We start from the raw sequence: 12,649 nt of genomic DNA, 5'->3' as shown, positions 1-12,649 counted from the left end.
TTTAAGGTGGAGCAAACGTCACAAGATAGCTGAGCTGATGTGAAGGCTCAGTGCCAACAGATGGAGGGGTCCAACCCCTCTCCCCTCCATTTCATTCCTCAGCAACACATCCCCACCTTCGCTGGCAGAGGATCCAGTTCTCCACTGACTCCTCACCCCTAGGATGTCTCATTTCAACATCAGCAACAAAAGCTGTGGAGCTTTCTGGTAGATTTCTGCACTGTCTTGCTAAGAGATCACACAGATAAATGAGCCAGGGAAAACACCATTGAAACATGGAGAAAAAGGAAGTGAATAAAGATTTTCACCTTTCAGTGGCTGAAAACTATTAGAAAAATGTAGTCTTTTAATCAAACATGAGCTCATTTCCCCCAGGTATCAAAATAACTGCTTTAAATAATCTTTTTACATGTTTTTTTTTTATTTTTCTTTTTTTAATCTATACTTGCACTGTGAACTGCTGTTAAGCAGCAAGAAATCTTAATGACTCTTGCCAGTCACAGTCCTGCTTTAAGGCAATGAACACTTATTCCAGCTGAAAGGGAAGAGACATTGAACATCCCTTTTTGTCATTCTGTCTGAAAAAATGAAAACTCTTCTCTAAAATACTGTCCAACATATCACAGAAAAGCATGAAAAGAAATTAATTTTTTGACTAATGGGCTTATCTGAACTAGAAATACGAGGACTAGCAGTTGTCTTAATGAGCTAAGGGAGGGACAGGTAGCAGAGATGTGATTGTTCCCGTTGGGAGGAATGAGTTAAATAGTGGAGGACTGGTGAGAAAGATTATAAATTGCTCAAATGACCTGGCAGCTGGGAATAACTCTTGATAAGCCTGTGTGAACAGTGGGCAGTGGTCCTCCATCACAGACAGAGTTTAATAGTGCCTGAGTTTCCTCTTGTGTACCTCTGCCTGGATGCTGCTTTGGGAATCCTGGGGTTAGCGAGGTAATGGAAATAAATTTACTCTTTGCATTCTTGCTGTGAGGTTTTGGATGTCACAGTTGCCTGCCTGTGTCAACTCACACAGTGCCCTAAGAACTCTAAGGAGCAGAGCTTACTTTGGAAAACAGGCTTTCTACAAAGACAAAACTTGGGGTCTACATAAAAATGTTCCTATAGGAAGTAATACCTTTCTGTAGTCTTATATCAGGTTTGCTTGGCAAGGTTTTGGTAGTGGGTCAGGGGGTGTGTGGTGTGTGTGGGGGCTGCAGGAGTGGCTGATGTGAGGAGTTGCCAGAAGCTTCCCCCATATCCAACAGAGCCAATGCCAGCCAGCTCCAGGAGAGACCTGCAGCTGGCCAAGGCTGAGTCCATCAGGGATGTTAGTAGTACCTCTGGGATAACAGATTTAAGAAGGAGAAAGAAGTTACTGTGCAGAAGCAAACTGCAGCCAGAGAAGAGAAAATATGTGAGATCAACAGCCCTGCAGACACCCAGGTTGGTGAAGCAGGAGGGGCAGAAGATGCTGCAGGCCCTGGAGCTGAGGTCCCCCGCCTGTGGTACAGATTGTGGCGAGGCAGATGTGCCCCTGTAGCCCATGGAGGAGCAGAGAATGACCTGCAGCCTGTAGAGGATCTCATGCCAGAGCAGTTGGATACCCAAAGAAGCCTTTGAGACCATGGGAAGCCCACACTGGAGCAGGTTTGCTGCAGGACTTGTGACCCCATGGGGGACCCACAATGCAGCAGTTCATGAAGGACTGTAGCCTGTGGGAAGGACTCAAACTGCAGAAGTTCATGGAGGACTGTCTGCTGTGGGAGGGACCCCACACGTGAGCAGAGGAAGAATGTGAGGAGTTCTCCCCGCAAGGAGGAAGAAGTGGGAGAGACATTGTGCAATGAACTGACTGCAGCCCCCATTCCCTGCCCTGTGCCGCTGGTGAGGGCAGGAGGTAGAGAAATTGGGAGTGAAGTTAAGCCCAGGAAGAAGGGAGTGATAGGAGGAAGATGTTTTTAAGATTTGGTTTTATTTCTTATTATCTTACTCTGATTTGATGGGTAATAAATCAATTTCCCTCAGTCAAGTCTGGTTTTCCCATGGTGGTAACTGCTGAGTGATCTCTCCTTATCTTTATCTTGACCCATGAGCTTTCATTACATTTTCTCTCCCCCGCCGAGCTGAGAAGAGCAGTGAGAGAGGTGCTTTGGTGGATACCTGGTGTTCTGCCAGGTCAACCCACCACAGGTGTTCAAGGCAACACAGTTGGGTTGTGTTTGTAAGTCACTTAAACCATCTTGAGGAAGCACCTCATTCAAGACTGTAAGATCATAGAATGACTTGGGTTGGAAGGGGACCTTGAAGATCATCTAGTTCCAACTTCCCTGCCACAGGCATGGACACCTTCAACTAGATCAGGTTGCTCAGAGCCCCATCTAAGCTGACAGTTTTTATCTTCACAAAAGTCACCCTGTGAGGTTTCAACTGTGAATGAGTGCATTGAGCAAAACATAATGCAAATGAAAGAAGCACAAGTCAGTGACTTTTGCCATATCACTGAGTTTTCTAAGGAGTGAAGAAATCTTTCGTAAAATAAATGGAAGGTGGTTTTTTTTGCTGTGAAGGTATAAGCTTGCCACCTTTCCCAAACCCTGTTTCAAATGCAGAATGCAGCTTCTCACTTCCTAAGCAGTGTGTTGCCAAGCACAAGTTGAACCAATTTGTCTGAGCTAAAGTGTCCTTTCAATTTCTGACCAGAATGGAAAGTACTGGTGTACAAAGCCTGCTTCAAATATTTGGGGCTGGTGTTAACAAGTGTCTTTACTTGCAGCTGAACAGTTGTATAGGTGAAAGAAAAATGTGAGGTTCAACCATTTGGTATGTTTTGTTAATCCAGTGGATGAACCCTGAAGTTTTATAGACTCATTTTCTGGTGGGCATATATTGAAGTGTTTCAGTGAATCAGAATAATGCAAAGACTGGTGAAATATCTTGACCTTAAAGCAATTCAGTGGCAGCAAGCAGAGGAGAAGGAAGATTTTTGCCTTAAACCCTAGAAATTTTTGCAAGCCACATATTATTGACCTGCCCTAAGGGTCTATGTGTGCATTTTCAGCTGAAGTAACTATAGTAACTTTATAGAGTTTTAGGGAGGTTTTGTTATAAGAAATGGCATAACTCTTCACAAGTCCAGCAAAAATGTTGTGTAAGAAAAAATAATTAAGGAGCTGGAAGGTTGTTTCTGTTGATTCTCTATTGTGTGGAATTATAAGGGTGTTTTGGAGTTTTTTGCTCTGCATCTATTAAAAAGTCCTAAATCTTGTCAGTTGACAATTTTAGAAGATAACTAATATTTAGGTGATTTAACCTGTACTCTTGATGAACTTTACAAATTTTATATATGGGAAATCAATTGGTTTCATTCAAAATTTCTGAATTTTATAGAGACCATTAAAATTATTTGCAATAAAACATTTGTGAAAAATACAATTATTTTGCAGATTAATTTTCTAATTGATAGAACTGTAGCTACATGTTTTGAAGTAAAAAAGTACCTCAATACATTTAGGATGAAATTATATGTTTGAGTACCAGTTTACACTTTGCAGGTGGGTCATAAATGTCCAAATTCTTTCAGTGGTTCCTTTGGTGTTGCCTTGAAAAATATTTTTCAATGTGGAACACCAGGCACCTGGATGTTAATTGAACACTTCTCTGTGCATCATTGCATTCTGCAGCTCTGACTCACTTGCATAGTTCTTGCTTGAGCAAAGAATGGCATAGCTGACTCCAAAATAATTGTCTAAATAAATAGTACATGCAGTAATGGTGTCTGTAAGAGCATTCCCTTATTGCATGAGTTCATTCTAGGCAGAAATTCAAATATTGGCTTAACATAGCACAGTGAGGCATCGATTTGTGCATTCTCTTATTCTTTTTCTTTAAAATAAACTAAAGAAAAGCAGAAGAAAAAAAAGATTTCTCATTTTATGATGTGAGAAAAAGAAGTACAAGTTTGCTGCTGCATTTGATGTATCTCTGAGTCTGCTTTTAACTTCTCCTTTAAAAAGAACAGGAGATGCTGTAATTACTCTGAAAAGCTTTTTGTAAATACCTGCTTCTCTAAAACTTTTCAGTGGCTGAAACAGAAATGACCTTGTCTTAGAACAGTTAATGACATCAGTTCCCCATTTTATATTTCTAGGTCTGGGACATGTAATTTTTATGTTCATATCATAACTAACATTAAGGAAAACCTTTTTAAAGTGTTGTCCTCTTATACAAGAGAAAGCTTCATTCTTCTTGTATAACATTTCCTGGGTCCTGCTTTTGTCAATGTTTATTTGGTATTGAGAGGAAGAGAAGGCTAAGATGACAGTGAATAACTGGAATGAAGCTTGAAATACATCACTCCTCTCAGAGCTAAGCTTCTTAGCTTTGTAATAAGAAAACTGGTGGGGCAATTAAGCTCAGGGACAAGGGCCTCTCACTTGCAGCCCAATGCCATTGTTAAAAAAACCCCAAGAACACAAAATCCACGTTCTAAGAAAAGCAGGAGGGTCTGGATCCCATGGCTGCTTGGTTGCATTGATCTCTTGAACAGTTATAATGTATGCAGAAAAAAGCATTGTCAGAGCTTTGTTGAATTCCTACTAGCCCCATATATCACATACTCATCAAGAAGGAATTGTGAAGGAACAGACTCAAATGAAATTAAATGTATCTTTAAATAAAATTAAAACAGCAGGCATAATAACATTGATTAAATAAACCTGGCAACTTTCAAGAAGGAACTCTGGATGAGCCAATGAATGGTTTAAAGAAATGTGGTGCTATTGCTTCTGCAATACTTACTGTATTTCTTCTTGAAATATTGTTTTGCCCTTTTATTCATTAGTACATCAAACCAGGCTTTTTGTTTTTGTTTGAAAGATACATTTGAGTTTTCCCCATTTTTAGCTGGAAGTGGAGAGAAGCACATCAGTATCACAAGCCACATTAAAATTTTAACAGGGAGCCTTTCTACAGAAATGCCAAAAAAGTCTTCATTTAAAATGTGGAACATGCAAGCTCTCAAATCACTGAACACACACACACACACACGCACACACACACACACCCATCCACACACCCAGAAATAGGACATTTGTATTGAAGTTGCTTTCATAACTTTTTTATCAATTACTGAATTATTGAAGTATTACTGAAGTCTCTGTTTTTTTATGAATACCTCCATGAAGTGATAGCCAAAAACCTTGAGCACTAAGAGCTGGCAAAAGGCTCCTCTCTCTCCATGATGGCTGCAATTATACTTTTGGAAAATAGCCCAGGGAGTGCTCAGCTGGACAATGAGAACTTCCATATCTCAGCTTCCTCAACAAAGGCTTGTTTTCTTTTGGTTTTTTTTTTCAATTTTGTTCTCAAACTCTGCTCCCAGCACCTGTGTTATTTGGAAGAAAAATGTAAATAGTTACTCTGCAGCAGATCTCACTGTTAACAGCTATGGGTGTTTATTTAAAATCTCTTCTATTTCATGCCACATGATTTCTTATCCAAAACTTTTTGGTTTAGAAAATTGTATCAATGGCCTGGTTTTCTGATATTTATTGGTAGATTAGATTAAGGTGAAGAGAAATAGAAGCTTGCAAAGCACTCTAATGCTACATGAAAAGAAAGTAAACTGGGCTTTGTTCATTAATGTTATTGATCTGAACTCTGTGTGATTTGCACAAGTTCTTCATATATAGAAGTTGTGGCTGTGGGAACAGGTATGTCAATAAATGTTTAAGTTCATTGATTTCTAGTGCATAGAATTAGCAGTTATATCCAGAAAAGAAAACTAGCTCCAAAAGTGATATTCCAGAGGGCAAGAGACTTGTCATAGCACTCTGGAAAAGGGCCATGAGCACAGCCATTCCTTCCCAATGAAAGTGCACTCTGGGACCATAGTTGGCTAATTCTTTACAGCAATGTAAATGTTGCTGATGTAGATTAAAGTCATCAAAGAAATAACAACAGGTTTCCTTTGTTCTAAATAGGCCACAGATTTCTGTAATCCTGATTTACAAAGCCCTTGGTTCATGTGGTCTGTTAGGGATCACAAAGGGTGCCAAATAAATACAGGCTAGTATGGGCAGTGCTACTGTAATAATATGGGGCTTCCAGTCTGTGAGAGCAGATGCCTTCTGTCCTGAGAGAAGCCTGAAAGATCTGGGATGTTTCTCAGAAACTCCCCTTGTACGTGGGTATCTGGTTGGTAATGCTGTACCTGAGCTCTTGAGCTGCTGTGCAAATGGCTATTAGCTCTTCCTTTCAGGAGCTCCCCAAACAATATTCATAAGATGAAACTGTAAAAAAAACCAAAAACTACAAAACAAACAACAACAACAAAAAAAAAAAAAAAACAAAAACAGAAACCTACATAAATCTGGAGCTGTTGTTTAGTACTTCAAATTAGAACATGTATTATGGAATACATTCACTTATGTTGCATTTTTTATAACGATTCGTACTGTTATAGAGAAAAATGCATTATTTTAGTAATTGCAGGCAAACAATGTATCTGAGCATTTAATTTAGAGTAAGTCTCTTCAACAGCTTTGCCTGAAAAGTCAAAGAACAACATTGTGAGTATAACATGTAGCAAACTCGAATCACTCTTCAAAAGGGATGTATTTTTATACTGGCCAAGTAAATACTGTGCCTCCTAAGAACAGAATTCCCAACACACATCATTTGGAATAACACAAGCATGGCAGTTTTCTTATAAATACAACACCAGGAATTTGAAAGTAATGAGTAATGTTATGTTTCTATTGTGCATAAATTGCAAATGTTATACTGAGATTTTATATGTGGAAGTTCAGCAGGGTATGCATTGGAATTTCTTGAAAGTGATAAAATTAGATCAGTTCTTAAGTCAGTTACAGCTGTGAAAAAGAAAAGCTCTTAAGGATTTTTGTGTAGCCTACCTCTGTTTTCAGAATAGTATTTTAACATGTTAATAAATGCACATAAATGCTAAATTAGTTTCCTTATCTTTCTTGGATGCCTGTTATGTGAGCTCTTCAGGTACCTGAGGATGCTTATGAGGGTGAATGAATCATTCAGTTCGTTTGGATGAATCAAGGTGCTGTTCTTGCTTCGTTACTTTTGAAATTTTGAATATTTTGTAATCCTTGTAGCTGTTTGATAAAACCATCTCATTTGAACACTGAAGGTGATAGCCATAAATCTTCAGAAGGGTTGCATGTAGGTATAAAGAGGACAGCTATGAACAGTGTCTTTCATTATACTCTTAAATACTGTTTTACTTTTTGGATGTTTCCCTCACCCAGTGCACAGAATAGATACAACTGCTAATTATTAATTTTTAAAAAACCATTAAAACCTATAAAGTAAAAACCTTTTGCCTTTCCAAACTCATCCTGAAAAATCACCGAATCGCCCGCTGAGGTGCCAGCTCCACGCCACTAAAACACCACGGAAAGCGAGATAATACTAATGAGGAGATATTAACGGGATGCGCACCCTCCCCAGCCCCGTCGGAAGGCAGGGGAGGTCTGCGCGGGCGGCAGGGACGGCCGTGGTACCCGGGGCGGCAGCCCCGCATCCCGGGAGAGAAGCGGGAGTGGGAGAAGGAGGAGAGGGGAAGAGGAAAGGGGCCTCTTGGATGTTCTCCCGCCCGGCCCCGCACCGCTGGCTGCTCCGCCCCGCTCTCCGCAGGTCGGGACGGCGGCGTTCCCGGCTCCCTCCCCGCATCCCGGCTCGATTCTCGCCGGCGAGAGGCGCTGCGGGACACCGGGCGCGGTGCTACCGGAGCTCTCCCGGCAGCGGGAGAGGTGCGGGGGGACGCGGAGGAGGCGGGTCCCCTCCCGACGGGGGCGGTCGGGTGGGAGCCACCCGCGGTAGGCTCCAGCCCTTCCCGGGCGCAGCGGGAGCGCTCGGCTGCGGGAGGAGGCGAGGGTGGCTGTCGCAGGGCTGCACCTGCGGGCGCCACCGCGAACCTGCCCCTGCCCCTGCCCCTGCCCCTGCCCCTGCCCCTGCCCCTGCCCCGGGTGAGTGTCAGTGTGGTCCGTGCGCTCCCCGCCAGAGCCCGGAGACGAACCCGCGACGCCGGGAGCGGGACTTCAACCTCCCGGCTCTATCGGGCTGCGGAGTTGGCGTCGGCAGCCCTTGGCGGCGGCGTGGATGCTGCTGCTTGTACGTGTTTTTCTTCTTCTGCCACGGTTCCTGGTGAGTCCATCGTTCTGATCAGCAACTGGTTTGGCTTTTTTTCTGGTGTTGTTCTTCCTTTCCCCCCTTCTTTTCCTTTCCCCGATAGGTCCCGTCCCAGTGGATAGCCTCCCTCCGGCGCCCTGCCCGGAGCGGGCAGGGAGGGCTGTGCTGACAGGGTGCTCCTGGCATTAATGACCTGGCGGAGGGTGCTTGTATACTGGGTTGGCTTTTATTTTGTAATGCTTTCTACCATGGGTTACCATGAAAATCGAAGGTGGTAGATCTTGCCCGACAGTGATACGCTCTGTGGTTGTTGTGCCGTGGGAGGGATGAGAAGGAACGGGTGCTCAGTGATCTTCTTCATCTCTGATCAGGTGAGCAGATCTGTGCCATTCAGGTGAAGATCAGCTCTTGTCATGTGCTGCCTAAATTTTTCTTCTATCTTTTTGCTTTAAAAATTATAGTCCACTTATTCTTAAATAGAACAATGTATTGCTTCAATTTTATTATTGTGACTATACAAAGAAAGGAGTAAATAATAGAAGGCAAGAATCACTTACATAAAGCAGTTTTGGGTAGTTGATAGTTACTGAGTACAGTTAACCAACACTCATTTCAGCACACTAAGCGTGGAGTCATAATGTAAGGAACAGTTAGTTAGGCATTCTGAACTCCAGAGTTAGCAATTTTTGGAAAGCCTTGCAGAGGGAATAAGGAGGAGAGTGTTTGATGAACAGTCAGGCAGGGAAGTAGGAATTGAATGTGAGAAGACAGAGGAGCAGGTGGGACAAGCGTTACTGTTTTGCTCTATGCACTTCAGCTGAGATATTTGTGTTCAAGAGGTAGCTCATTAAACACTTAAAAGCCCCTTGTTGGAAAGGCACTTGGAGCAAACTTTGTCTTGGGTGAATCCAAAAGAAAGAAGTGGTTGGATCATTGCCTAAAATGTAGAGATGAGGAATGGCCTCTTTACTCAAGGAAGAAAAGGTTCAACAACAGCCAGTGTTGGAAATTTGAAGGTGGACATCCTGAGACTAGTCAAAAGATGCCTTTTTTTTTTTTAATAAAAGCACTCATTAGACTAGTTACTTCTTAAAGTTTTTCAAATTAAAAAACCTTAAACCAGAGATGGTTTTTTTCTAAAGGCAGGTTTTGGGGTTTTTTTTAACAGGACTTAAAATGGGGAAATCTTATGTGGTTTATGTAGGGGAAGGCCAGAACAGGTGATTACAATGAATCATTATTGCCTCAGTTAGGCATATAATCCAGAAAGCTGTGTCATCTCTGCCAGCACAGTCTCCATGTATTGTCTCTTTCATTTACTCTGCCAACTTTCTTGATGTAAAATGGCTCAATAGTATTGAGGGCAGCCCTGAGGAGGATTTGGGGCTCAACATGACCTGACAACGTGCCCTTGCAGCCCAGAAAGCCAAATGTGTCCTGGGCTGCATCAAAAGCACTGTGAACAGTAGATTGAGGAAGATGATTCTGAACCTCTGCTCCACTCTGGTAAGACCACACCTGGAGTACTGCATTCAGTTCTGGAACCCTAAATGTAAAAGTGCCATGAACCTGCTGTAATGAGTTCAGAGGAGGCTGCTGGGATGATCCGGGGGCTGAAGCGCTTCTTCCATGAAGACAGGCTGAGAGAGCTGGGGTTGTTGAGTCTGGAGGAGAGAAGGCTCCAGGGAGACCTCAGAGCCCCTTCCAGTACCTAAAGGGAGCTATGAGAAAAATGCAGAGGAACTTTTGCCAAGGGCATGTAGTGATGAGGGGTAACGACTTTAAGCTGAAAGAGGATTGAGTTATATTGAATATTACAAAGTAATTCTTTATTGTAAGTTTGGTGAACTGGTTGACAGAGAAATTGAGAGTGGCCCATGTCTGGAAGTGTTACAGGCCAGGCTGGATGGGGCTCTGAGCAACCTGATCTAGTGGAAAGTCCCCATGGTGGGAGTGTTGGAACTAGGTGAACTTTAAGGTCTCTTTCATCCCAAACCATTCTGTGTTTCTGTGGTATCAATGCATAGCCTTTTGCTATATGTTTTTCTGTGTATCTTTAATATAAATTATTCCTCAAGTGCAATTAGATCCAGGGGCCTCCATGTTTCTGTTTTGCATCTAAGCAATTATAGGAAAGTTCTGTAAGGTTAAAGTTGCAATGAGAGTTGCTGTTCATACACCTGAGTAAGGTTTGAGGAATGTGGTGTGTTAGGCTGGAGGCGTGGTTATGATTCCCAGACATTATCAGCATATTTAAATCCCAGACAATATCAGCAAATTTAAACAGTTGAAGTGATTTCTAAACTATCTTCAGCACTATGTCTACCCTTAAGAAATACTTATTAGTGTGTTTGTTGCTATAGGTTTCATGGTAGTTGAAATCTTAAGTTCTTCAGGGATGGTGAAATGCTTATTTAACCAAAATTCTATGTGAATTTTGTGTTGTAGCTGTATTTTTGAGAATGGAAAGACAATAGATATGAAGGATCATATTAAACAATTTTCAGTGTGGTGGTCCAATTATCTAATTTTTTGCCTGTCTGCAAACCAATTCTTATTAGATAAGGTTCTCTTTAAATCCTCTTATCAAGAGGGACTAATTTTATGTCTGATGATTACCTACTGTCTACTAGTAAGATATTTGGTCTTGTGGGATGGAGGGAGAAAGGGAATCCGTTTGGTAGAACAATGGCTGAACACATCTGCAGTGCAGGATTGTGCTGTGACTGAGCACTTTGTTTCCCAGTTCTTTATTGCTATTGCCTTGCCTACATTTACTGTTTTCTAATCAAATTTCCTTCATACCAGGGATGAGCACACTCATGTTTGTTGTCCAGAGCCTGGAAACGCAGGAAAGAAGAATAGGTGAGCACAGTTGGAAGAGTAGACCTTGAAGATCAGTGTGGGTTTGTGTCCAACAGTGGTAGGTGGGAGGTATATTTGAGATAGATAAGGAAGCTGTTATGTATTTTTTTGGCTTTTAAAGTAACTTCTCTCAACTCTTTAAATAGGAGGGATATATAAACATATACATACAATGTTTACCAAAAAGCACAACATACATGGCCAGTGAAGCCTTTTGCATTCTTCCTGCTCCAGACAGCCTGGCTCTGCTGTTAAAGCAACAACAACAAAGTCTTTTTTAAGCTTGTGTCTTAGTTTGTCCTGTGTGTGACTATGTGGTCCCATTCTCTGGGGCTTCCCACACACTGAGGCATGGCTTCAGAGCACAATCAATTGCTTTGGAATGGAATTTGTCTGTTTTCGTGGGGTTTGGTTTTTGTTTTTTTAAATATCTTTCTCTGCCTGCACTGAGATTTCTACATAATTCAATTACTTTAATCTGTACCTTTTTATTTTCATTGTGATTTTTCCCTGGGTATGCTTTTTGTATTGCTTAGAAACAGAAAAGAGTATCAGAAGAGAAACAAAATACCATTGTGGTTTGAACTACATTTCACAAATGAGTATTAATATGAAGCTCCTTAAATGAACATTTTACTTATTTTGAAGAGAGCTACAAGGCATCTTCAGTGCATCTCTGGAATATTTAAGTGATCTGGGACATCCCTCGTTGTTGACATATAAATTCTCTTTTCAGCTGTTTTGTGTTGGTTCCAGATGAATTCATCATAGCTGTTTTTAATGAGAGAATACCTTTCAGCACAGCCATTTAGTGTGAGGAAGACTGTGCTTTTTAGGAGTGGCTGTGTTATGTGTTGGGATGACTTGTGATGTGAATGCAGCTGAACAGACTTGTGTCTCCCCACGGGGACTCCAGTAACTTCTGGATTAGACAACCACCTTTCACCTGTACACCCTGAGACACTGTGTAAGCAGCAGTGTACCAGCAGATGGGAGGAAAACAATCACAGCATGAAGGTCTCCAAGATTTTACATTGTGTATTACAGGGGTGGGGACAATGTAGTAATTTGTATCCAGCATCAGGTGTTCCCAGGGCTTGAACAGCATAGCCGAGCTTGAAGATGTTTGGGGAGGTTTTTTATGTGTATGATACAGAAGTTACAGATGTTATCTGAATACTGTGGAAACAAGTGTTTTTGACCGTGGGAGGAACACTGTTTCTGATGACTGCTATTAGATTTCTGGGAAAAAGTAGCATTTGAAGGGAAGCCGTTTGTGACTTGGAGATATTTTTCCTTTGCAGTTGCTGCACAGTCAATGACTATTTGAGCAATTGTGTGTGCTTTGACTCTGAGCTTGCCTCCTTACCTGTGTGGGCACTGAAGAAGTGTAGAGGTCAGTCTTGGGAAGAGATGTACTTAAAATCACTTCTAAAACTTAATTCCTTTTCTTGAATTTCTGTACAAAATCCCTGGTGCCTGATGAATCAGGAAAGGCCACAATGGAGGAAACAAGAAACCGAATTCCCATTCTTGCAATAAAAAACTTTAAGAAAATAAATAGGCTAATGATGCCAAGGATGACAGGTGCCTAAACACACGTGTGACTTCAGAAGGCTAA

General features: G+C 41.8%; 1 protein-coding gene across 1 annotated transcript in view; it reads left to right on the top strand.

The window, feature by feature from the left end:
• Nucleotides 1-7,978: 7,978 nt before the first annotated feature.
• Nucleotides 7,979-12,649, top strand: part of SYTL5 (synaptotagmin like 5) — an 88,909-nt gene continuing 84,238 nt past the window's right edge. Inside the window, exon 1 of the mRNA XM_071553334.1 lies at nt 7,979-8,178. The gene's annotated coding sequence lies outside the window, so the exon portion shown is untranslated. The remainder of the gene's footprint in view (nt 8,179-12,649) is intronic.

This window comes from Pithys albifrons, chromosome 1 (genome assembly GCF_047495875.1).
Source record: "Pithys albifrons albifrons isolate INPA30051 chromosome 1, PitAlb_v1, whole genome shotgun sequence".
Classification (NCBI taxonomy): Eukaryota; Metazoa; Chordata; class Aves; order Passeriformes; family Thamnophilidae; genus Pithys; species Pithys albifrons.
The sequence above is the reverse complement of the archived record's forward strand: the minus strand, read 5'-3'. Positions and strand labels throughout refer to the sequence as shown.